The sequence below is a fragment of the Ambystoma mexicanum genome, chromosome 5p (assembly GCF_040938575.1).
Source record: "Ambystoma mexicanum isolate Mex_15411 chromosome 5p, UKY_AmexF1_1, whole genome shotgun sequence".
In the NCBI taxonomy this organism is placed as follows: Eukaryota; Metazoa; Chordata; class Amphibia; order Caudata; family Ambystomatidae; genus Ambystoma; species Ambystoma mexicanum.
In genome coordinates this window covers 358,634,210-358,656,795 of record NC_090930.1, presented here as the reverse complement: position 1 = coordinate 358,656,795, position 22,586 = coordinate 358,634,210, and positions in this window count along the sequence as shown.

The following is a 22,586-nucleotide window of genomic DNA, read 5'->3' as shown; positions in this document are numbered from 1 at the left end:
CTGTATTGGAAATGTTGCCAAAGGTTGACATTTCCAATGCTGCCAACAGTTTTACGGCAGAGTTTGTGCCCTAATGTTTTAAAAATAGGTTCACCTTTTACTGGTGTTAATTGAAGCAGATCTCCAAAAACAATAATGTGTTTTCCGGCAAAGAGCTCTTCATAGTCTGTTTTGAGTACTTCTTGTAATCTGAGCTGAATCAAAGCTAACATCAGGTTGGAGACCATGCTCACTTCATCTATTAGTAGCATTTTCATTTGTTTCAATACTCTGCGTAATTCCATTGCAGCTTCTGCAGAAATTTGTAATAGTCTAATTTGTTCTGGTGTTCTACTGGTAATAGTAGTAATCGTTGTAATGTAACACCACCTATGTTGTAGGAAGCTAAACCTGTGGGGGCAGTGACAACAGCTGACAGTTTGTTGTTTGTCAATTGTTGAAGGAACTTACTAATGATTTTGATTAGGAATGTTTTGCCAGAACCAGCTTTACCACTGACGTACAGTAGTATAGGTTTATAATTATGGCAGGAACATTCTTTATTTTCATGTTTTACACCATGTGCAATTTGTTTTGTTACTTCTTGAAAAATGCTACTTTGCTTATTGTTCAGTTTTGATTGTAGTATAGTTAGGTCTTCCTTATCTTCATACTGACACATGGTGTTTTCTACTTCTATCATAGCTAATTCAGCCTCATTTGTTATTAGTGGTTCTCCCAGTGGTTCTTGGCTTCCTGTTACAGAAGGTTGACTACTGTCAGGAGTATCCTTATCTAGTTGAGCTTGGAGTTCTTCATGTTGCTGTTCATTGTGCAACATTGTTTTGTACTGTGTAAAGTTTACATCAGTTATAGTGCTTTCATTTGCTTTGAAAGCATCCTCATATGAGTCATAGTTATCTAGTAATTGTTCTTCTTTTCTCCATGGTTTGAAGAGTTGTAGCAGGGACATGTAATATACTTCTTTATGTTGAGGAGTCTTCAATGACAATTTGATATGATCAATTAAATTTGGTTTAGTGAGTTTAACTAAGCTGCCTTCACAGTCTGTCACTCTATATTTTTTCATCGGGTTTCATATTATTTTTGTATGTGTAGTTTTGGGCTATTTGGTATAGACACATGTTTTCCAAAGTATTACTTCTGTTTGGGTAGTATGTGTCCAATAAATTGTTTTTTAAAATGTCTTGGCTGTTGGGATCATGTTTGGCGATTGTTTCTATATCTTCATATGATTTTAGAACTCTTTTTCTAGATTTAGCTGGACCAAGACTTAGCCATACTATATTTTCAGATTTACCATACAATGAATTACCAGTTAAACGATCAGCTGCTTCATAAGATCCACATTCTCTATGGGTGAGCATTTTTATGCCCAAGCTGTATAATTTCTGATATACTGTTTTATCTGATGACAAGTCATTCCAGAGGTCTTGGAGCTCTGTCTTTTCTGCTTTAGTTAAGTATGCTGTGACATATGTGCAACTTCAGTAGAATTGTCTGCAATGTACTGCACATCTATGTTTGCATTCCATAAGTGGGCAATGATTGCGTTATAATCATTGATTTATTTTTCTTCTTCTTTTCTTTTTATGTAATATGTATTTTTAGGTGACTTACCTTTAACACTATGTCTAACTTAAGACATGAGGTTGTTCACTTGACCTGTATTTGTAACTGGTCTAGGGAAACCAAATCAGTATTTGGTGTAGTATTTCCCTTTGTTTTTGTATTTGCAACAACAATATTTTCCATATTTGTGTCTTTGAAATTGTAAAATTTGTGCATGAAGATCACTATTTGTGGCTTCTGATGGAATTTCACAGGTGACATATTTTTCAATAAACTGTAAAACAGTGGCATCACTGTCTTGACCAAATTTAGGAGCATCTTTACTCCATAAAAGCATGTGGATATGTGGTGCTCCTCTGGCTTGGTATTCTTTTCTCCAAAAGAAGTGTTGCACTTCTCCAAGGGGAGGAACAGTTTTATTACAAATAATCAATGTCATCTTTGATGTCCTGGGTGTTAGTCTTAGCAGAGCACGGTGGTGGCGCGAGTTATGGTTGCTTAGCTTACCATAACTGGTGAATTTCAAGGGTTTTTCGGTTTTAGTGTTGCACTTCTCCAAGGGGAGGAACAGTTTTATTACAAATAATCAATGTCATCTTTGATGTTCTGGGTGTTAGTCTTAGCAGAGCACGGTGGTGGCGCGAGTTATGGTTGCTTAGCTTATCATAACTGGCGAATTTCAAGGGTTTTTCGGTTTTACTTGGAACCATAACGTCCCTTTAACAAAGTTTTTTCACTGAATTTCATAGGTTTTTAGTAGCGCAACTTAACCATAACGTCCCTTTAACAAAGTTTTTTTCACTGAATATATATATATATAATATTGGATACACCAATTCATTACAGACACCTCGATACAGGTACGCCATTCACTGGATGGCAAACTATCAGATCACATTATCACAAATAGAGGGTTGAAGCAGGGGTGTGTAATGGCCTCAGCACTTTTTAACTTTTATATTTCTGACATGGGATATCATTTTATTGAGGCCATGTCAGATTCACCCAGGATTGGCAAGCATGTGGTCCCCTGGTTGTTTTATGCCGATGACGTAGTGCTAGTGGCTAAAACTCCCAGGGGACTGTAGGTGTTGCTCATCCAGCTGGAAAGTTATGTCACAGAGAATCTCTTAAAGGTGAATCAAGTGAAATCAAATGCCTTTATAAGTGCTCCAAAGACAATCAGGAGGAAGAATGTTCTTAGATGAGTTCTGCAAGGAGTTACTTTGCAGATTGTTTTTTTTAAACTTTATTTTTGGTATTTTCAATTAGTCAACAAAAATCAAGACAATGGCAACATAAAGAAACATGGAAGTAATATGTGCCTCGTTCCCCGTGCCCCCCTCAGCCTCTTGCTTCTCTTGGTTGTGACGAGGCGTTCATTTAATAGTCAAAGACGGTTTGCTTTTGCTGTTATAACCGGGCCTGGTTCCTGGGTTATGTATTCTAGGATTCTTGAGATGATTCCAGTGAGGACGGACATCAAATAGGTGATGTATGGACCCCAGATGTCAGGGGGGTCGTGCATGTAGGGGTAATAGTTTGAGATAGTTCGACTCCGTGTCCTGACAATAGGTTATGTCTTTCAGACATTGATGTACAGTCGGTGAGGGGCCCCTGTCCCATGTCATTGCGATCCATCTGCGCACCAATAGCAGCAGCAATCCTCCGAGTTTCCGTGTGTGAGGGGGGAAGTGTTTGGTAAGACCAAGGAGTGTGGTTTTGGGATTGTGTTCTATGGACACGCCAATGATTGCGGCCGTTTTCTCGAGTATTGAATCCCAAAAGCGATTGACTGCTGGACAATACCAGGCTAGATGGACAAAGTCTGCCGGTTGGGCGCCGCAGCGACCGCAGGATGGGGGAACTGAGGGGTGGTATAGGTGGGTTCTGGCAGGGGTGTGATACACTTGATGGATGAATTCTTGGTGTATTAGTTTATGCCTTGTGTTCAGGGAAAGTCTTTGGGTTTGTGCTAGGATGTAGTCCCATTCCTCATCAAGGAATGTCGTTTGGAGGGATCTCTCCCATCTCAACTTGGGTGTCAACAGGTTTGGGGAGGTTTGTGTTAGCAGTGATTTGTATATTACCTACACTAACTTGCCTTCCCCTTGTGACTGGATAACTCTGTGTAGCAGTTGCCAGGTAGCGGGCTGTTGTGGAAATTATGGCAGTATAGCATGGAGGGCTTGTCTAAGGTGGAAATAGATAAAGGTGTCGAGAGCTGTGGTAGCTCCGCAGGTTTTGGCTTGTTGGGGAGTGAGGAAGGTCTCTTCAATGAATAGGTCACCCAGGGTTTTTAGTTTTAGTTTGTCAACCCAGTTTAAGTACGTCCTCTCTGTGGATAGGGGGATTCCAGGGATGAATTTTATCGGTAGGAGAGGGGAGTACCTAGTCTGAATATCATATTTATGCACAATTTTTTTCCATATTGCTATGGTAGAAAGAACTGTGTTGAATGTGTTGTGTGGGGTGTGTGATTGGCCGAAGATCATTGCTCTGAGTAGGAAGGGAGATGCCAGGGGTCGCTCCAGCTGGACGTGGGGCCGAATGAAGTTTGTGGCATACCAGTGCCCCAGGAATTGGGCTTGGGCTGCCCAGTAGTGTGTGATTGGCCGAAGATCATTGCTCTGAGTAGGAAGGGAGATGCCAGGGGTCGCTCCAGCTGGACGTGGGGCCGAATGAAGTTTGTGGCATACCAGTGCCCCAGGAATTGGGCTTGGGCTGCCCAGTAGTAGCGTTTGAAGTCGGGGAGTGCCATACCACCCTTCTTCACTGGCTGGATTAGTGATTTATATGCTATTCTGGCTGGTTTACCGGCCCATAGGAGTTCCAGGATCAGGCTCCGTAGGCGTTGGTGATGTACTTGAGTTACCAGTAGGGGGAGACTAATGAAAAGATAGAGAAGTTTGGGGAGTATCACCATCTTCATCAATGACACTTGTCCCCATAGGGTGAGTGTTAGGGATTTCCATCTGTTGATTTTTCCCTGAAGAGTTTGGAGTACTCTCCCGTAGTTATCTTGGAAAAGGGTTTGGTGGTCTCTCGCCATTTGGATGCCCAGGTACCAGATGTTGGTGTGTTCCCATTTGAATCCATAGTCATCTGGGAAATCTTGGGTCTCGGGAGTAAGCGGGAAAATAATCGACTTGCTATGGTTGATTATTAGGCCAGAATAGTTGCCGAATTTGAATATGTCACGGATGACTGGGTCCAAGTTTGTAGCCGGATCATGAATATAGAGGGCGATGTCGTCGGCGTACAAGGAAATTACTAATTTGTGGGGGCCAAAGGTAAGGCCTCTGTGTATGTGCTTGGCTCGAAGGTCAGAGGCGAGTGGTTCCATTACCAGTGCGAAGAGTACCGCGGATAGGGGATACCCTTGCCTGGTTCCTCACTGAATGTCTATAGCTGTTGATCTGATTTTCCCTAGGGTTATGTGAGATTTAGGCTGGTTGTATAAGAGGGACGTTAACTGGATGAATCTTTTACCGAGCCCCATTCTTTGTAGGATCTCGAAGAGAAAGGGCCACTCGACCGAGTCGAAAGCCTTCCCGTCGTCGAGGAGGATCGCTGCTGCTTGCTGTGAGGAGTTTAGCGCTTCCACGACCCCAAACATGTGTCTGATGCCGAACGTTGTGTTTTGGCCTGGTACAAAACCGGCCTGGGCTGCTAGTACCATCGCTGGCGTCAGGGGGATCAGCCTGGAGGCCAGGATCTTTGCTAGTATTTTTTTATCTAGGTTGATCAATGAGATCGGTCTGTAGGATCTGCATTCTTCGGGAGGTTTATTGGCTTTGTGAAGTAGAATTACAATTGCTTTGTGTAAAGTAGGGGGTAATGAACCTGTTTCTGTAGCCTCTTCGTAAACACGGAGCAACAGTGATACGAGAATTGGTGTAAATGATTTATAGAATTCGCCTGTTAGAACGTCGGGGCCTGGTGCTTTGGTACTTGGTAAGTCTTTGATGGCCTGAAGGATTTCCTCTTGCGTGATTGGTAAGTTTAAGGGTTCTCTCAGTGTGGCGTCTACCCAGTACAATTCAATGTCTGCTAGGTATTGCTTTAGTTCCTCTTGGGTGGCGGTGTAGCTGGTTTTGTATAAGTTTTGGTAAAAGGCGCGGAATGTTTCAGCAATTTCCTCGTCTGTATGCACCATAGTGAGGGTTTTGGATTTGTTCGATCTGTGTTGGTTTGCGGTCTACTGCTATCAATCTCGCGAGGAGGGCGTCTGGTTTTTCTTCTTCTCCGTACTGGCGAATGCGGTGGTTGTGTGATAGAAATTTTATTTCACGCTATAGGGTATTTTGTATAGATTTGGGGCCTAGCTGTATTTTCTTACCGCCAAAATGAAAATAATTCAGTAATAATCACTCTTTGCATTCAGATTAGATTTGGTATATAGCACTACAGTATGCATACATTATTTCAGCACACAGATACATTTAGTGGTATACATTATGTTGGTATGCGTTATTGGTGGTATTTCTGCTGAGCATAATTCCTTTGTTTTATATGTGGCCCCAATATCCAGAACCCCTTATTTTTGCTCAGTTTGTTCGTGTGATTACTAGAGAGGCCTCAGGCTTACATTTCAGGAACACCACATTTTCAATTGGAGTGCCACCATGGGCTGTCCTCGCTGTCTTATCTACGGCAGCGAGCTAGCATGCAGTATTAATCACCAACTTACCTACATCGGTGAACTATGTCCAGAGCCTCTCTTTCTGCTGACTCATGTACCTCCAGCAGTAGTCTATTTCATTATATTATTATTATGTTCAGTTCAGAAAACATACACGTATATACTGAATGGAATCATGCACATAGCTACCGCTAAGTCTTATTTGTAGCCAGCTTGAAAATGACAATTACACTGTCTAAACCTCTCCCCATATTATCAGAACTGTAATGGTAGATGCACAAATAAAAGAGAAAAATAAAACACACTATCCGTCTGCTTTCAGATATTTTTTGTGTATTATAGAAAATTGCATTTCAACACGATCTTACTCTTTTTACAGAAATAAATGGAAATTGCACAGTAACAACCTTATCTGTAACAAAATGAAAAGAGAGTGGCAAGAACATTTTCAATTTGCAACATTAAACCTGTTGATAAAACACCGGAGTTCCCTCTTCCACGCTGACTGAATAGTTTTGCACACATACACACTGCCCCCACACTCTGTAATATAATTACCAGGCCTGTCCAGCATGTGATGTTCGTCGGCTGGTCGCCTTCTGGAAGTGGTTCAATGAATTCTTCTTAAATCACTCCAGCAAGGACGAGCATCTGCCGTCACTCAAACCGGGCTTATTCACTGGAATTCCCAGTCTCTGGAGCAGTGCACTGGGATCTGCTTGTTCAATCAGGACAATACCCAGCCACCAGCCAGGTCTTTCTCCCAGCTGTGTAAAAAGTCTTCTCCTCACCTTTTTCCCGAGATTCATTAGCAAAGCTATGTTACAGCCTGCCAAACGAGTTCAACCAATGAAATTCTATCATGTCCTACCTTCCTTCTCATTAACAATGGCTTGGCTTATACAGTTGCAACTGTAACCAAGATGATTTCCTGCTTATTCGAGTCTTTGCTTCCTGCAAATACTGTGGACAGAGCGCAGATAGAAGCAAAGAAAAAAAAAATCTGGATGCCTGTTTAAAATGACTTTCAGAGCCTGTCATTTTCCATTTCATTTTGCACTGGAGAACACATTATATTATTAATGAGTTAGAATCATTAGTATTGCTAATAAGGTTAGTTCATTAATCCTCAAATGTGTCTCCTGCAACAGAGGAATTTCAGGTGGAGAAAAAAATATATGCTGTGAAAAAAATTATTTGCATTTTAAATGTAGAAATCGTTTTTGACTGAATAGCCTGTTTTTCATTTACATGTCCATGTCACACTGGCAACACATGCCTTGCTGTACCGCATTATAGCAATGCACCAAACCCATGCAGTGGTGCTGCATACAAAATAATGCTAAATACTCTTACAACGCTCAGCAGTTGCTCTGACGTTGTCGATCTCTTTTTTCAATGCTGCCAATACATGTGGTTCTGGTGTTGTGGTCTGTAAGTGTTCAAGTTCTTTTAGTCGGGCCTCACTTGAAGCCAGTTCGTGTTTTATTAGTTTGAGGATGCCCTGTTCTTTGGTCAAACAGATCCCTCTTTTGTAGCATTTTAGAGATTCCCATAGTGTCCCGGCTGATGTCACCAAGTCTTGGTTGAGTTTGAGGAAGGAGATGATTTCCGCACGGAGTTCGTCAGTGAATACTTGGTCTTGTAGGGAGCCGGGTTTGAACCTTCAATGCCTTCTCCCCTCTGATGGGTCCGTTGGATTGCAATCTATTGTGACAGCTGAGTGGTCGGATATCGTTCTAGGATGTATTTGGCTGTCTGTCCATTGGACTCGGCTGTGTGCGGAAACCAATATGTAGTCGAGATGGGAGCTTGTCTTGTGGACCCAGGAGTGGAAGGAATAATCACAGGTTACACCGTGTTGGCGTCTCCATATGTCTACCAGATTGTACACCTTACAGATTTCGTTCACTTGGAGGGCTGCTTTAGGGATGGTTGTGGATAATGGGTGGGACCTGTCCCAGCGAGGCTCTAATGTAGTGTTCATGTCGGCGGCCGAAATGATTGTTGTGGATCTGGCCTCTCCCAGGTGTGTCATTACCCAATCGAAGTTGTTGAAGCCGTCTGTGTTTGGTCCATAGGAGTTTATGATAATAAATTCTGTGTTTTCCAGGATCGCATGAACTAGGAGTGATCTTCCTTCATCGTCGTTTTTGGTAGAGATTACTTTGCATTTTAAGGATTTATGTATGAGGATTACCACTCCTCTGGCGTATGAAGAGTAGGATGCAAAATACCTGTGGCAGCCCTAGTGTCGGGCCCAGTGGTTTTCTGAGCCTGGGAGAAGGTGGGTTTCCTGAATCAATGCAATGTCTACTTTATGTCTTTGGAGGTATTGTGACATCTTTCTGGATTTTGCCGGATTATTGCCCCCTTTAATATTCCAGGTAGCTAACTTGAATGTGATTGCTGGTAGCCTATTTGGTGGTCTTTGGGAACAGGAAGGCGGTTGATAGCAGCAGGCCAGGTTGCTGCAGTAATATTCTCAGGTGTTAGGTTTCTTGTACGGAGGCTGATTTCGTCACATTGATCAGGTGATTTAGGGTATGTACAGGGGGGCGTGGACCCCGGGTAAGCACACTTCCATAACTTTGAACACAAACCCTCCCAATCATGGGCAACCCCCAACTTGCCCATCAGATTTCCCCAACCCATTTCCCAAAACTTAATTGAACTGCACTTGGGGCGCTAGGGAACTTCCAAGGTTGGGCGCACCTTGACATTCGTTGTGATTGGAAAAAGTTCAGGGGCTTTTTGAAGGGCAGGAGGCCGCCTGGGTGTGTGGATGAGAGTGGGTATCACAGCGGGTCCCGTACGTCACAGTCTCTTCTTGGGCTCTTGGATTGTTACTGGTTTGTTTGCACCCCAGTTTGTCTAGGAATGTGTTTGCCTCCTCAGGTGAGTTGAAAAATTGTGATTTGCCGTTGTGTTGAATACATAATTTGGCTGGGTATAGCATGGAATAGAGTAGTTTGTTGTCTTGCAGCCTACGTTTCACTGCGGTAAATGTTCTACCTTGCGCTTGGACTGCTGGGGAGAAGTCAGGGAAGAATTGAATGTCGTCACCCTCATATTGTAGCTTCCCTTTCTCCCTGGCAAGGCGGAGGATCGTATCCCGGTCTTAGAAGTTGAGTAATTTGGCTATTATTGGGCGAGGTGCAGTCCCTGGGATGGGCTTGCTGGTCGGGACCCTGTGGGCTCTTTCCACTACAAATATATTGGAGAGCACGGGGCTGCCAAATGTTTCTTTGCAGAGGGTCTCCACGAAGACTTCCATTTTCCTCGTGTTTTGTTGTTCTCTTACCCAAAGAATCCTAATATTATTCTGGCGGGAGCGCCCTTGGAGGTCTTCATTTTTAGCTAGGACAGCTTTCATTTGGGATTCTAGTGTAGTTACTTTGGTGCAGCCAGATCAATGCCTTGACGGAAAAAGAAAAAACCCACTTGAAGACTTATCCAGACAAGTACCTGGCAAATGGTTTCATTTGGCCATAAAAGTCACCAGTGCCCTCTCCCCTCTTCTTCGTGCCCAGAAGGAGGGGGATCTAAAAACGTGTATCGACTATCGTGTGCCGAACAAGGTCATGGTGAATGGCTGTCCTCAGCATTGGAAATTCGTTGGTCTGCGGTATCTAGCCTGTCTCCGTGCTTGTCGAGGCGATGTTGCAATTGATCGACTTTAGTAGAGAAAGAGTCCAGTTATTGTTGATGTTTCCAATGCCAGCCTTTAAATCAAGAAGGATCTCCCTGATGTCTGTGGCCTGGGCGGGGTCTTCGTCTTGAGGCATGGCTTCCTCTGGGCACTCCTGTCGATCGTGTGATTTTGGGGTTTTGACGATGGTTCCTGCTTCAAAAGTCAGCTTTCTTTGTGACTTGTCGGCTTTCCCCATCCTGGTGGTTTTGTTGTTTCCAAATGTGAGTGGAGCCTTGACCTTGGGTTTACTTCTGTGCAGTATCTGGTGGGTTCACCGGGTATTTTAGGGGAGCGAGCCAACTCCGTGGTGGCTGGCCATAGCGTGAAAAGGGGGCTCCCCTCCCGGTCTCTGAGCGATTGCCTCTGTTGTTGTTTGCAGTGGGGGGGCTGACAGTTGGTTTTCACCTTGTTCTTGTGGAGGTTTTTTGAAGCTGTTTGCCTGGTGGGGGGGTCGGGCCTCCTAGGCTGGTGGAACTGCTGGCGTTTGGTTGGGCTTAGGTTGCCCCGGTTGATCGCCGCCGTGAAGGGTTGGCGCAGCGCTATTTTTGGGGCAGTAGAGGTTCCACTCGGCAGTCTGTCTTATCGGGGGGGTGGTGCCTTAGGCGGTGCCGCCTGACGGTATGGGGGGCTTAGTGGCCAGGTGTTGTGGCTGGCAGCCTGTTGGCTGGGGCGTCAGGTTTTCTCAATCCCTCTTTGCTTCCCTGTCACGGTGTATGCATATACACACAGCCTCTCTCCGTGTGGGGCTTAGTCGCTGAATACGGGTGACTCCTTGGCAGTGGGTCGGGCCGCGACACAGGGCTTTGCCCGGAGCACCTAGTGTTTGCTGAGCTTCTCAGAAATATGAGGAGGGGGAAAGAGTCCGCTCACCTGAGCTTTCCTTCAGTGCTGTCTTGTTGTGCAGTTCGGTCCCGATCTGCCGGATTTGTAGCTGGGTTCTGACGAAGCTTGGGGCCCACCCGGCCGGTGGACCGTGCTGGAACGCCACTCTCCTGCCTGGCGCGTTGGGAGGGCGTGGGCCGCCAAGTCAGGATGGCGGTCGCCGGATCGTCTCCTTGTGGGGGATCCTGTGCGGCGGGGCGGACGCCCGTGTTCTCACCATACGCCGCAGCTAAGGGATTTTGGGAGCTGGTGCAGTGGAGCGGGCAGCGTCCGCAATCCGCTCCTCGCCGCTGTGGTCCTCCGGATGTTGCCGTGGGAAGCCGTCCCCGCGCGTCCCGCACCCAGTAGGCCCCGGAGCCCTCCCGGCGGCTGTGGCGGATCTCGCCACCCCTAGCGGCCTCCAATCAGTTGTGTTTCTCCCAGGGATGACACCTCGGACACTGCGGGGGTGGATGGCCCCTGGATCCATTGTTTTAAACAGGATTAATGTGGTGCGCTCACAGAGCTCACAGCAGAGCCGCCATCTTGGTCGCGCTCTAGCGCCCTCTATGGGCACTTTGCAGATTGTTGATGAATATACATATCTGGGGGTAAATACAAACTATTGTACTACAGACCAACCTTATCTAGTAGATCTTAAAAGAAAGGTTACAATGGCAACAGCCCAGGCCAAAGGACTGTTGACAGATATGGAAAGTTTTCCTTAACCCCCATAGTTATAGTCTACAAACAGAAGGTTACACCAATTCTCATTTATGCCGCTGAGTCAGGAACATGGTGCACGGAGAGTTTCTGGGCTTGACTTGAGGGATATTTCTGGAGGAATGTACTTAACCGCCTGAGTTCCCTGTCTATTTGCATACTGAAATATGAACTAGGCCTTGTTTCACTAAATGCCAACTACATGTGAAGGTTATGTACACTCAATAGGAGGTATCTATTGCCAACTCGTGAGAACTCTTTTATGAATATTGTAACAAACTATATGAATGCAACGCCCCATAAAGTCTTTCAACAATGGAAGAAAAAGATCCAAGACATCATGACACATGCAGGGATATCTGAGGAATTACTAAAAACCAACGCTGACAGAGAAAAGGCTACACCGCGGGATATAGATTGGATCTCAACGAGAGAACAATGTATGCAAAAACATGTATTCCATGAGCACACATTAGTGACAAAGAAATTACATAACACAGAACTATGGAAAGAAATGGAGTCAAAGGCTACCCTTTTCATTAACGCTCTGGTGGTCACCTTTTGTAAGCATTGGAGCTAGTATAGCATGTATCAGCTAGCTCTTAAAAGGAACACAAGGAAGTGGGAATGTTTACAAACCAGAACAAGGCATTTTATTTACACATATAAAACTTTTTTTTTAAAGAAAAAAAGAAATATGCCTTCATAGGCACAGGAAATATGCATTGCGTACAGTCTGCAATTGATTGTGCATATAGGTGTGTTAGTAAATCGATGGTGACTGTTATTTCATGTATTGCTAGAAGTGAAGCAATACACAGACATTGTCGACACACAAAAGATATCAGCATGTCTGCCCTCCCTTCACTACCCATCCCCATTCTCACTTGAGCTTGCATGGGAAAGTGCCCTGGGCAGCCCCAGAAAGCTACCCTAGTGAACCTCATCAATTAAACCCTTTCCCCATCCATTTCTTCAGTAATACCTGACATACTGTAACCATAACCTCAGAGTACAATTCCCAAACCGCTTCTAAAGAGTAGAAATGTTCACTAGAAACTTACCAATTGAAATTAACGTTCCCTGTAAAATGGCAGAACCCATGAATTACCACAGATCCAAATAATAACATTTGCCAATATCAAAACCAAGTTAGCATGTATCAGCTGCATTCCCTCAAAAGACTTGCCATATTTAAGGCCACATTCAAAATCATCCTCAGATCTAATACAAAAGTAGTTACAAATATGGGATCATAGTGAAGAGCTTGCTATCTAACTTCAAAGCACAAATACAGCAGCAATATTCTTGAATGGTAGAGGTATGCTGCTTGTTTAATGATACAAATTATTATGCACCCTTATTCATTTTACATCTCTCCATGTCAGTGCATTGTGTAAAAACATATGAGATTACATACAATAAAACCCAAATAGGTTACAGCCCTTCCAAAGCACACCATGTCCAAGCAAATTGTGAAACTGCCAAACAAAGTTACAAAAGAATGTCCCATGTAGACCATTCCTCTAAGTGCTTGAGTAATGTGTTATGTTATTCAGCAACTCATATAGCGTAAATAAGATAAGAAAAGTAGAGTTTCACCAGGAGGGCATTAAGTTTATTGGGTTGTGAATGATACGCCTACATGAAAAGAGAACTAATTTTATTCGCCACAGTACCCGTGTCTTTCATAACCTAGCGTGCACACATTAAGAGCAATATATGCATAAACCATGTCATGTGCAAGCTCATACCTATATAGAAAGAGTCAAACACATGTTATACATTACTGCATAAAAGCTGAAATGCAAACTTAGGCACTATGAATTCACCTTCTTCACTTTGCATCATAATATCTCAGAAACTATTTACCTGGTGTATTTTGCTTGAAATGCCAAAAGTCTTTAATAATACCTGGCATACTCTAGCCATAACATCACAGTACAATTCTCAAACCACTTCTCAAGAGAATAAATGTTCACTCTACACTTACCAGTTCAAATTAACTTTACTGGGTAGATAAGTAATCACAAAATTGTACTCAGCTAGAAACAGAGCCCAGCAAAGTTGTCGGGACAACTGGGCTTTAGCAGATCGCAAGTACTGAAGATTCTGGTATCTGTAATAGTTGTGATGGTGTGTTTGGCACCAAGCAGGTAATGCCTCCACTCTTTGAGAGCATCTCTGATTGCTAGCAGTTCTTTGTCTGTAACTGCGTAATTAATTTTTATCGACCACAAGGCCACTGGGTGTAAGCGGACAGTTTCCGGGTTCCGTTGGGACAGGACAGACCCAAGGCAACACTGGAAGCATCAGTCTCAACAATGTAGGGGATGTCAGATTATGGATGTTGAAGTACCAGAGCCGAAGTGAATTTGTCCTTCAGTGCTTGAAACGCCTCCTCAGTTGTTGACGTCAGTAAAAGTTTGCAAAACCGAGGAAGCTCTGTACCCCTTTTAGTGATGTAGGTGAAGGCCAAGTGAGGATTGCTTCCACTTTTCCTGTTGTCCATTTTTAGCAAAGTACGAACCCTAGAAACTCTACTTCGATAACATGGAAGGAGCATTTCTCAAGTTTGGCATACAGATGGTTTTCTCAAAACTTGCGAAGTATGGCAGCAGATGTGACAAGTGCTCCTGCAGATTAGCAGAATAAATAAGGATATCATCAATGTATACTACCGCACATACATCCAATAGCTCGCGCAGTACGTCGTTCATGAAGTATTGGAGTGCCGCCGGTGCATTGCATAGTCCGAACGGTATTACCTGATAAGCTGCTTGGAGGTCTAATTTCGTGAAAATCTGTGCCTGTTTCACCTGGTCCAACAGCATAGTTATCAGTGGCAACGGATATCTGTTATTCACCATGACCTTGTTCGGCACACGATAGTCGATACACGTTTTTAGATCCCCCTCCTTCTGGGCACGAAGAAGAGGGGAGAGGGCACTGGTGACTTTTATGGCCAAATGAAACCATTTGCCAGGTACTTGTCTGGATAAGTCTTCAAGTGGGTTTTTTCTTTTTCCGTCAAGGCATTGATCTGGCTGCAGGGCCCTTGCGCCCCTGGTACCAAGTCGATTTGGCAGTCATAAGAGCAGTGCAGTGGTAACATGTTGGCCTGTTCCTTAGCAAAAACATCAGGAAACTCCTGGTATTCACAGGGCAGAACTCCCACCATCCCCAACACGGAACCTGTCTTCGGAATGGTTGGTAATGGGCATCCTGGAGTATGTTCTCTCTCCTAACAGAGATGATATTCATCGGCAAAAGTCAGTGTCCTAGCACGGCAGTTGATACAGGGGTTATGCGCCTCCAACCAGGGTATGTGCAGGATTATCTGGAACTGTAGGGCAGAGATAAGATGGCCATATGCCTCTAGGGTAGAGGCAAAAATAAATCTATGTTGTTGGGGGCTTAGGGGGAACCCTAAACCACCAGCAACTTATATAATGAAAAGGGGGTGGCTCTCATGTAGCCCTCCCTGGGGGAAGATCTGCCTCTAGGAAGGGGCAAATGTATTTTTCCTGGGGTATTTTTCCTGTCTCCCATGTGGTTTGACCATCTCCAATCCCACAGTGGTTCCAGGGAGCCCCATCATGGTCCCCAACCTTTCCCAGAGGGAGAAGCTGTAACACAGGCCGGCCAGAGCTCTAGGATAGTCAGGGGTAATGTCCCTGGCCTTGGTGGGCTGTCTCCCATATGAGGCGACCATCCCCAAGTGCAGCAGATGTCCCACGGAGCCCCAGCTGGGTCCCCATCCCTTCCCTGAGGGAAATTCGGTAATGCTTTGGACATGAACGGGAAAGGACGGTGACCTTCGGGGAGGTATTGGCATACTGCCCGGACTCCCTGTTGGGGAAAAGTTATAACACAGGCCAGCAAGAACTCCAGGATGGTTGAAGGTGATGTCCCTGGCCATGGGCATCTGTTTCCCATGTGGGTGTACCATCCCCAAGCACAGCGGCAGCTCCAGGAAGCCCTTGCAGGGCCCCCGTCTCTCTCCAGGGGCAAATTCTGTAACGCAGCCCAGGAGCATTCCAGGATGGGTGGGGGTGATGTCCCTGGCCTTGGGCGGCTGCTCCCATGTGGGTTGACCAGCCGCAAGTGCAGAGGCAGTCCCATGGAGCCCCGGCAGATTCCCCGGCATTTCCCAGAGGGAGAAGCAGCAACGCAGGCCAGCCGGAGCTCCAGGTTAGTCGGGGGTATTGTCCCTGGCCTTGGTGGGCTGTCTCCCATATAGGGCGACCATTCCCATGTGCAGCGGCTGTCCCAGCGAGCCCCGGCAGGGTCCCCATCCATTCCTCGAGGGAAATTCTGTAACACAGCAGAGCCAGAGCTCTAGGATTTGTCGGGGATGATGTCCCTGGCCTTTGGCGACTGTCTTCCATGTGGTTTGACCATCCCCAAGCCCAGCATCAGGCCCAGGGAGCCCCGACAGCATTCCTGACCTTTCCCAGAGAGAGAAGCTATAATGCAACCAAACCAGAGCTGCAGGGTTGTAGGGGGGGTCATATCCGTGGCCCTGGGTGATTGACTCCCATGTGGGTTCAAGATCCCCAAGCCCAGTGTTGGTTCCAGGGAGGCCCGCAACATTCCCCATCCTTTCCTAGAGGGAGAAGCTGTAACTCAGGCCAGCCAGAGCTCCAGCAAAGTCAGGGTAATGTCCCTGGCCTTGGTTGGCTGTGGGCTAACCATTCCCAAGTGCAGCGGCAATCCCAGGGAGCCCCGGAAGGGTCCTACTCTCTTACCAGAGGTACATTCTGTAACACATCCCAGCCAGACCTCCAGGATGGTCGGGGGTGATGTCCCTGGCCTTGGGCACCAGTCTCCCATGTGGATCGACAGTCCCCAAGCCCAGCAGCAGTTCCAAGGAGCCCTGGCAGGGTCCCTCACATTTCCCAGAGGGAGAAGCTGTAACGCAGCCCAGCCAGAGCTCCAGGTTGGGCTTGGGGATGGTCGACTCACATGGGTGACGGGTGCTCAAGTCCTGGGACATCACCACGACCATCTTTGTGCTCTGGCTGGGTTTCATTACAACTTCTCCCCCTATTCAATCCATATGAGGGACAACCACCCAAGGCCAGGGACATCACCCTGACCATCCTTGAGCTCTGGCTAGGCAGGATTACAAAATTTCCCTCAGGGAATGCACCAGACCCTCCCTGGGATCCCTGGGACTCCGTTGGGCTTGTGGACGGTCAACATTTTTTCTTTTTCACCCATGTAGGTGCACCCACACATGTAAGGTACTGTTTTCATCCGGACACCTATGGAAATGTGGGAAGGTAGGACATGTGTTGTTGGCGGCGTATTTCAGTAGTTTCCAGGTGGGAAATGTCTGAAAGTTGTGTTATTTTTCCTAAATTTGGGATTTTGTCTGGGCTTGTGGGTAGTACATTCTGGGGCGATTCACGCAAAGTTGTACCTCTGTGGATTCCCATGGGTGTCTTCTTTTCTGAAATGGATGGGGTTCCCTGTCTTCCTTAGTGGATGTGACATTACAGGCCCAAATCTGTAGGTTGGCTCCCCAAACCCTTTGGGGGATAGCAGTGGTTTAGCCTTTTTCCTTTGTGCTCAGGTAGGTGCACCCACACATGCGAGGTACTGTTTTCATCGGGACACCTGTGGAAATACGGGATGGTAGGACATGTGTTGTTGACAGCGTGTTTTGGTGGGTTGGCAGAGTGAAATGTCTGAAAATTGTGTTTCTTCTGCCAAATTTCAGACTTTGCCGGGGATTGTGGGTAATAACTTCTGGGACGATTCACGCAAGGGTGTCTTCTTCTTGTAAATGCATGGGGTTCCCTGTTTTCCTTAGTGGCTTCGACACCCTAGGCCAAAATCTGTAGGTTGTCCACATGAGCAAAATCCTGCAAAATCTGCTCTGCCGAAAGACTTGGTGTTCCAGTGGTTTAGCCTTTTCTCTTTGTGCCCAGGTAGGTGCACCCACACATGTGGTACCGTTTTTGTCAGGACACCTGTGGGAACGGGGGATGGTAGGACATGTTGGCGGCGTGTTTCGGTGGGTCGGAAGAGCAAAACTCTGAAAATAGTGTTTTTTTCCACAAATGTTGAACTTTGCCAGTGATTGTGGGTAATAGATTCTGCAGCGAATCATGTAAGTCAGACATCTGTGGATTCCCAAGGGTGTCTTCTTTTCAGAAATGCATGGGGTTCCCTGTTTTCCTTGGTGGCTTCGATACCCTAGGCCGAAATCTGTATGTTGTCCACAAGAGCAAAATCTGCTCTGCCGAAAGACTTGGGGTTACCAGTGGTTTAGCCTTTTCCCTTTGCACCCAGATAGGTGCACCCACACATGTGAGGTACTGTTTTTGTTGGGACACCTTTGGGAACGCGGGAAGTAGGACAGCTTGTTTGGGTGGTTGGGAAGAGAAAAATGGCTGAAAATTGAGGTTTTTTCACCAAATTTTGGAATTTGCTAGGGTTTGTGGGTAATAAATTCTGGGGCGATTCGTACAAGTCAGACCTTTGTGGATTCCCACATGTGTCTCCTTTTCAGAAATGCATTGGGTTCCCTGTTTTCCTTGGTGGCTTTGACACCCTAGGACCAAATCTGTACATTGTCCACAAGAGCAAAATCCTGCAAAATCTGCTCTGGCAAAAGACCTGGGGTTACAAGTGGTTTAACCTTTTCCCTTTGTGCCGACGTAGGTGCACCCACACATATGAGGTTCCATTTTCATCTGGACACCCGTAGGTATGCAGGAAGGTAGGACATGTGTTGTTTGGCGGCGTGTTTCGGTGGGTGGGTGGAAGAAATGTCTGAAAAATTTATTTTTTTGCAAAATGTTCTGACTTTGTCAGGGATTGTGGGTAATAAATTCTGGGGCAATTCGCACAAGTCAGACCCACAGGTATCTTCTTGTTTAAAGTGCATAGAGTTCTGTGTTTTACTTGGTGGCTGCGACACCGCAGGCCCAAATCTGTAGGTTGTCCAGATGAGCAAAATTCCTCAAAATCTGCTATGCCGAAAGACTTGGGGTTACCAATGGTTTTGCCTTTTCCCTTTGCACCCAGATAGGTGCACCCACACATGTGAGGTACCGTTTTCATTGGGACACCTGTGGGAATCTGGGAGGGTAGGACATGTGTTATTGACCACATGTTTCGGTGGGTGGGCAGAGGGAAATGTCTGAAAATCATTGTAACTATGTAAATTACTCATACTACCCAAACAGAAGTACTGCTTTGGAAAACATATGCCTGTACGACATAGCCCGAATCTACTACTACAAAAACAATGGGCCTCATTACACGGTAGGCGGTGGACCAAGGTGCTATTAGCACCTTGGTCCATGCTGGTAAATTACCGGCACCGCCTTGGAGGAAAGAGGAATTACCGCCCTATTCCAAGGTTGGCGGGGCGGTAATTCCCCCTTCCTCCATTGCCCTTCTCCATTCCCATTTTTGCCCCATAGGGCATAATGGGAATGGGGAAGGTGCTAATTACGGTACCACAAATTGCGGTACCATAATTAGCACCCTGGTCCCTTTGCGGGTCCCTACTTTAACGGCTGGTCTACACCAGTCGTTAATGTCGGGTCCCGCACAGGGACCTCGTAGTAAGGCAGTAAGGGTTAATGGTCACCGGTACCATTACCGGTCACCGTTAACCCTTACCGCCTTCCGTGTAATGAGGCCCAATGTCACACTGGATGAGACAACTGGCAAATATTCAGTCCAGACTCGTGAAGGAAACCTAGTGAAACTTACCAAAACAAGCCTAGCTAATCATATAGATTTATCATTTAAATCTCTGCAACATAGAGAACTTTATTACATGGCCCTACTACAACGTTTTGAACCTTGACGAAAAGAAGAACAACTATTAGGTGACTATGGGCCTCATTACGAGGTTGGAGGTAGCCATGGTGCTATAGGGCTCAATGGGAATGGGGATGGAGCTAATAACGGGCCCGCTAATAGCGGGCCCGTTATTAGCTCCCTGGTCCCTTAGCGGCTCCCGCTAAGGGGGCCTGGTAAAACCAGGCACCCATTGCGGGACCCGCTAAAGGACCTCGGAATATGGAGGTAAGAGATTACCGGCACTGGCACCCTTACCGGTGCCGGTAATTCCTTACCTCCAACCTCGTAATGAGGCCCCATGACTCGTTTGAAGCTACATTCAAAGCAATTGGAAGCAGTATAACAAACGTCAATGTCAAACAATACAAAGAAATGTTAGACAATGAATGCCAACAAAAGGAAACAATTGAATCTCAACCAGATAAAGACACTGCTGAGGGCAGTCAACCTTCCCTTACAGGAAGCCGCGAACCACTCATTGTAGATGAAGCAGAAATATACATGCCTGAGGTAGGAAATACCATGTATCAATCTAAACATTGTGAATAAGATTTGTCAGTGCTCAAATCCCAGCTAAATGATGAACAACTCACCATTTATCTAGAAGTCACCAAAGAAATTGAACATGGTTTTAAACATGAAACTCAAACTTGTAGCTATTACAATTATAAACCTGCGCTCCTGCATCTAAATGCTGAAGATGGTTCTGGTAAAACGTTCTTAATTAAAATAATCAGCACATTCCTACAATATTTAACAAACAGTAACCTTTTGGCTGTCGTAACAGCACACACAGGTTTAGTTGCCTACAACATGTGAGGTGTAACTTTACACCGACTACTGCTCCTTCCAGTCGAATACCAAAACAAATTAGAATTCTTCAAATTATCAGCAGAAGTTTCTACTGAAATACACAGAATTCTGAAACAAATGAAAGTACTCCTAATAGATGAAGTAAGCATGGATTTCAACCTCATGTTGGCTTTAATTCTCCTCAGAATGCAAGAAGTCCTGAAAACTGACTACATTTACAGGGTAATTCATAGAATTTCGCACAAAAGTGGCTCACGCGGCTGGCGCACAGTGTGCGCGTGCAAATGTCTGTGCCAGCCGCGTGCGCTAAAATCGATATCCGCATACAGCGTATTAATGGATTTTATCCTCCAAAACCAGCCGTGGCGCAGAGTGGCGCAGCGACCCTGCAGCAGCGCCAGTTACGCCCCCAAGAACGCCCTCGCGCAAGGAAAAGCCATCAAAATTCCCAATTCAGCGCAAAGGGCTGCGCTAACCCTGGATCAGTATACAGGGCTGCCAAACAGCAAACGCTGAGCGGGGAAGGTGTATTACTGGGGTGCGCGGGAAGTTCCACACGCGATTTCAGCAGGGTACGTGTATTTCTGGGATGCGGGGAAGTTTAACACGTGATTTCAGCAGGGTACGTGTATTACTGGGGTGCGCGGGAAGTTCCACACGCAATTTCAACAGGGTACGTGTATTTCTGGGGTGCGGGGAAGTTTAACACGCAATTTCAGCAGGGTACGTGTATTACAGGGGTGCGCGGGAAGTTCCACACACGATTTCAGCAGGGTACGTGTATTTCTGGGGTGCGGGGAAGTTTAACATGCGATTTCAGCAGGGTGTGTGTATTACAGGGGTGTGCGGGAAGTTCCACACGTGATTTCAGCAGGGTACGTGTATTTCTGGGGTGCGGGGAAGTTTAACACGCAATTTCAGCAGGGTACGTGTATTACTCGGGTGCGTGGGTAGTTCCACACGCAATTTCAGCAGGGCACGTGTATTTCCGGGGTGCGGGGAAGTTTAACACGCAATTTCAGCAGGGTACGTGTATTACACGGGTGCGCGGGAAGTTTCACCAGCGATTTCAGCAGGGTACGTGTATTTCTGGGGTGCGGGGAATTTTAAAACGCGATTTCAGCATGGTACGTGTATTACTGGGGTGCATGGGAAGTTCCACACACGATTTCAGCAGGGTAGGTGTATTTCTGTGGTGTGGGGAAGTTGAACATGCAATTTCAGCAGGGTATGTGTATTACAGGGGTGCGTGGGATGTTCCACACGCGATTTCAGAAGGGTACGTGTATTTCTGGGGTGCAGGGAAGTTTAACACGCGATTTCAGCAAGGTACGTGTATTACTGGGGTGCGCGGGAAGTTCCACACGTGATTTCAGCAGGGTACGTGTATTTCTGTGGTGCGGGGAAGTTTAACACACGATTTCAGCAGGGTACATGTATTATTGGGGTGCGCGGGAAGTTCCACACGTGATTTCAGCAGGGTACGTGTAGTACTAGGGTGCGGGCAAGTTTCACATGCGATAGGCCCTTTGCGAGTGGGGTACGTGCATTTCGGGGGTACAGGGGAGACCTACATGTGAATTGGCAGTGTGGGTCCTCCCAGGTGTTCCCTCTACACCCTCCACGGCCCCTGCAGGCAGACCGCACCACAGGGGACTACCCTGCACCCCTGGTCATGTCCCGCAGGCAGCCCATCCCGCATGGGCATGAATCCCCAGCCAAACCACATGTCACCTTGCACTAGTGATCACCAACGCATTACCCCCTTGCACCCCCACCCCCAGCAGTGCAGGGCACCTGCCAACAGGCCACCACTCATGTCCCCCAGCACACCCACCCCCGAAGGAGTGTAGGGCACCTGCCAGAAGGCCCCCACTCATGTCCCACTCATGTCCCCTTGCACCCCCAGCACTGAAGGGCACCTGCCAGCATGCCCCCACTCATGTCCCCTTGCACCCCCACCCCCCAGCAGTGCAGGGCACCTGCCAGCATGCCCCCACTCATGTCCCCTTGCACCCCCACCCCCCAGCACTGAGGGGCACCTGCCAGCAGGCCACCACACATGTCCCCTGCACCCCCACCCCCCAGCAGTGCAGGGTACCTGCCAGCAGGCCCCCACACATGTCCCCTGCACCCCCACCTCCCAGCCGTGCAGGGCACCTGCCAGCTGGCCCCGACACATGTCCCCCAGCCAACACGTCATCACAATCTAGATCCCTGGCCCTTATGGCCAGCCTCCACATGCCAAAGACCCAACCAAGTATTGCATCCACCCACATAGAAATGCCAATTACATGATACAACCCCAATGGAAAGTATGTAAATGAACACATGTCCGTCACACACACACAATGGGTGCAAGTGAATGTCAAAACCCATATCATGACATGCATGAAACCAATGAGATATTACCACAAATGCAAGTATAAAAAAATATATATTAAAGAT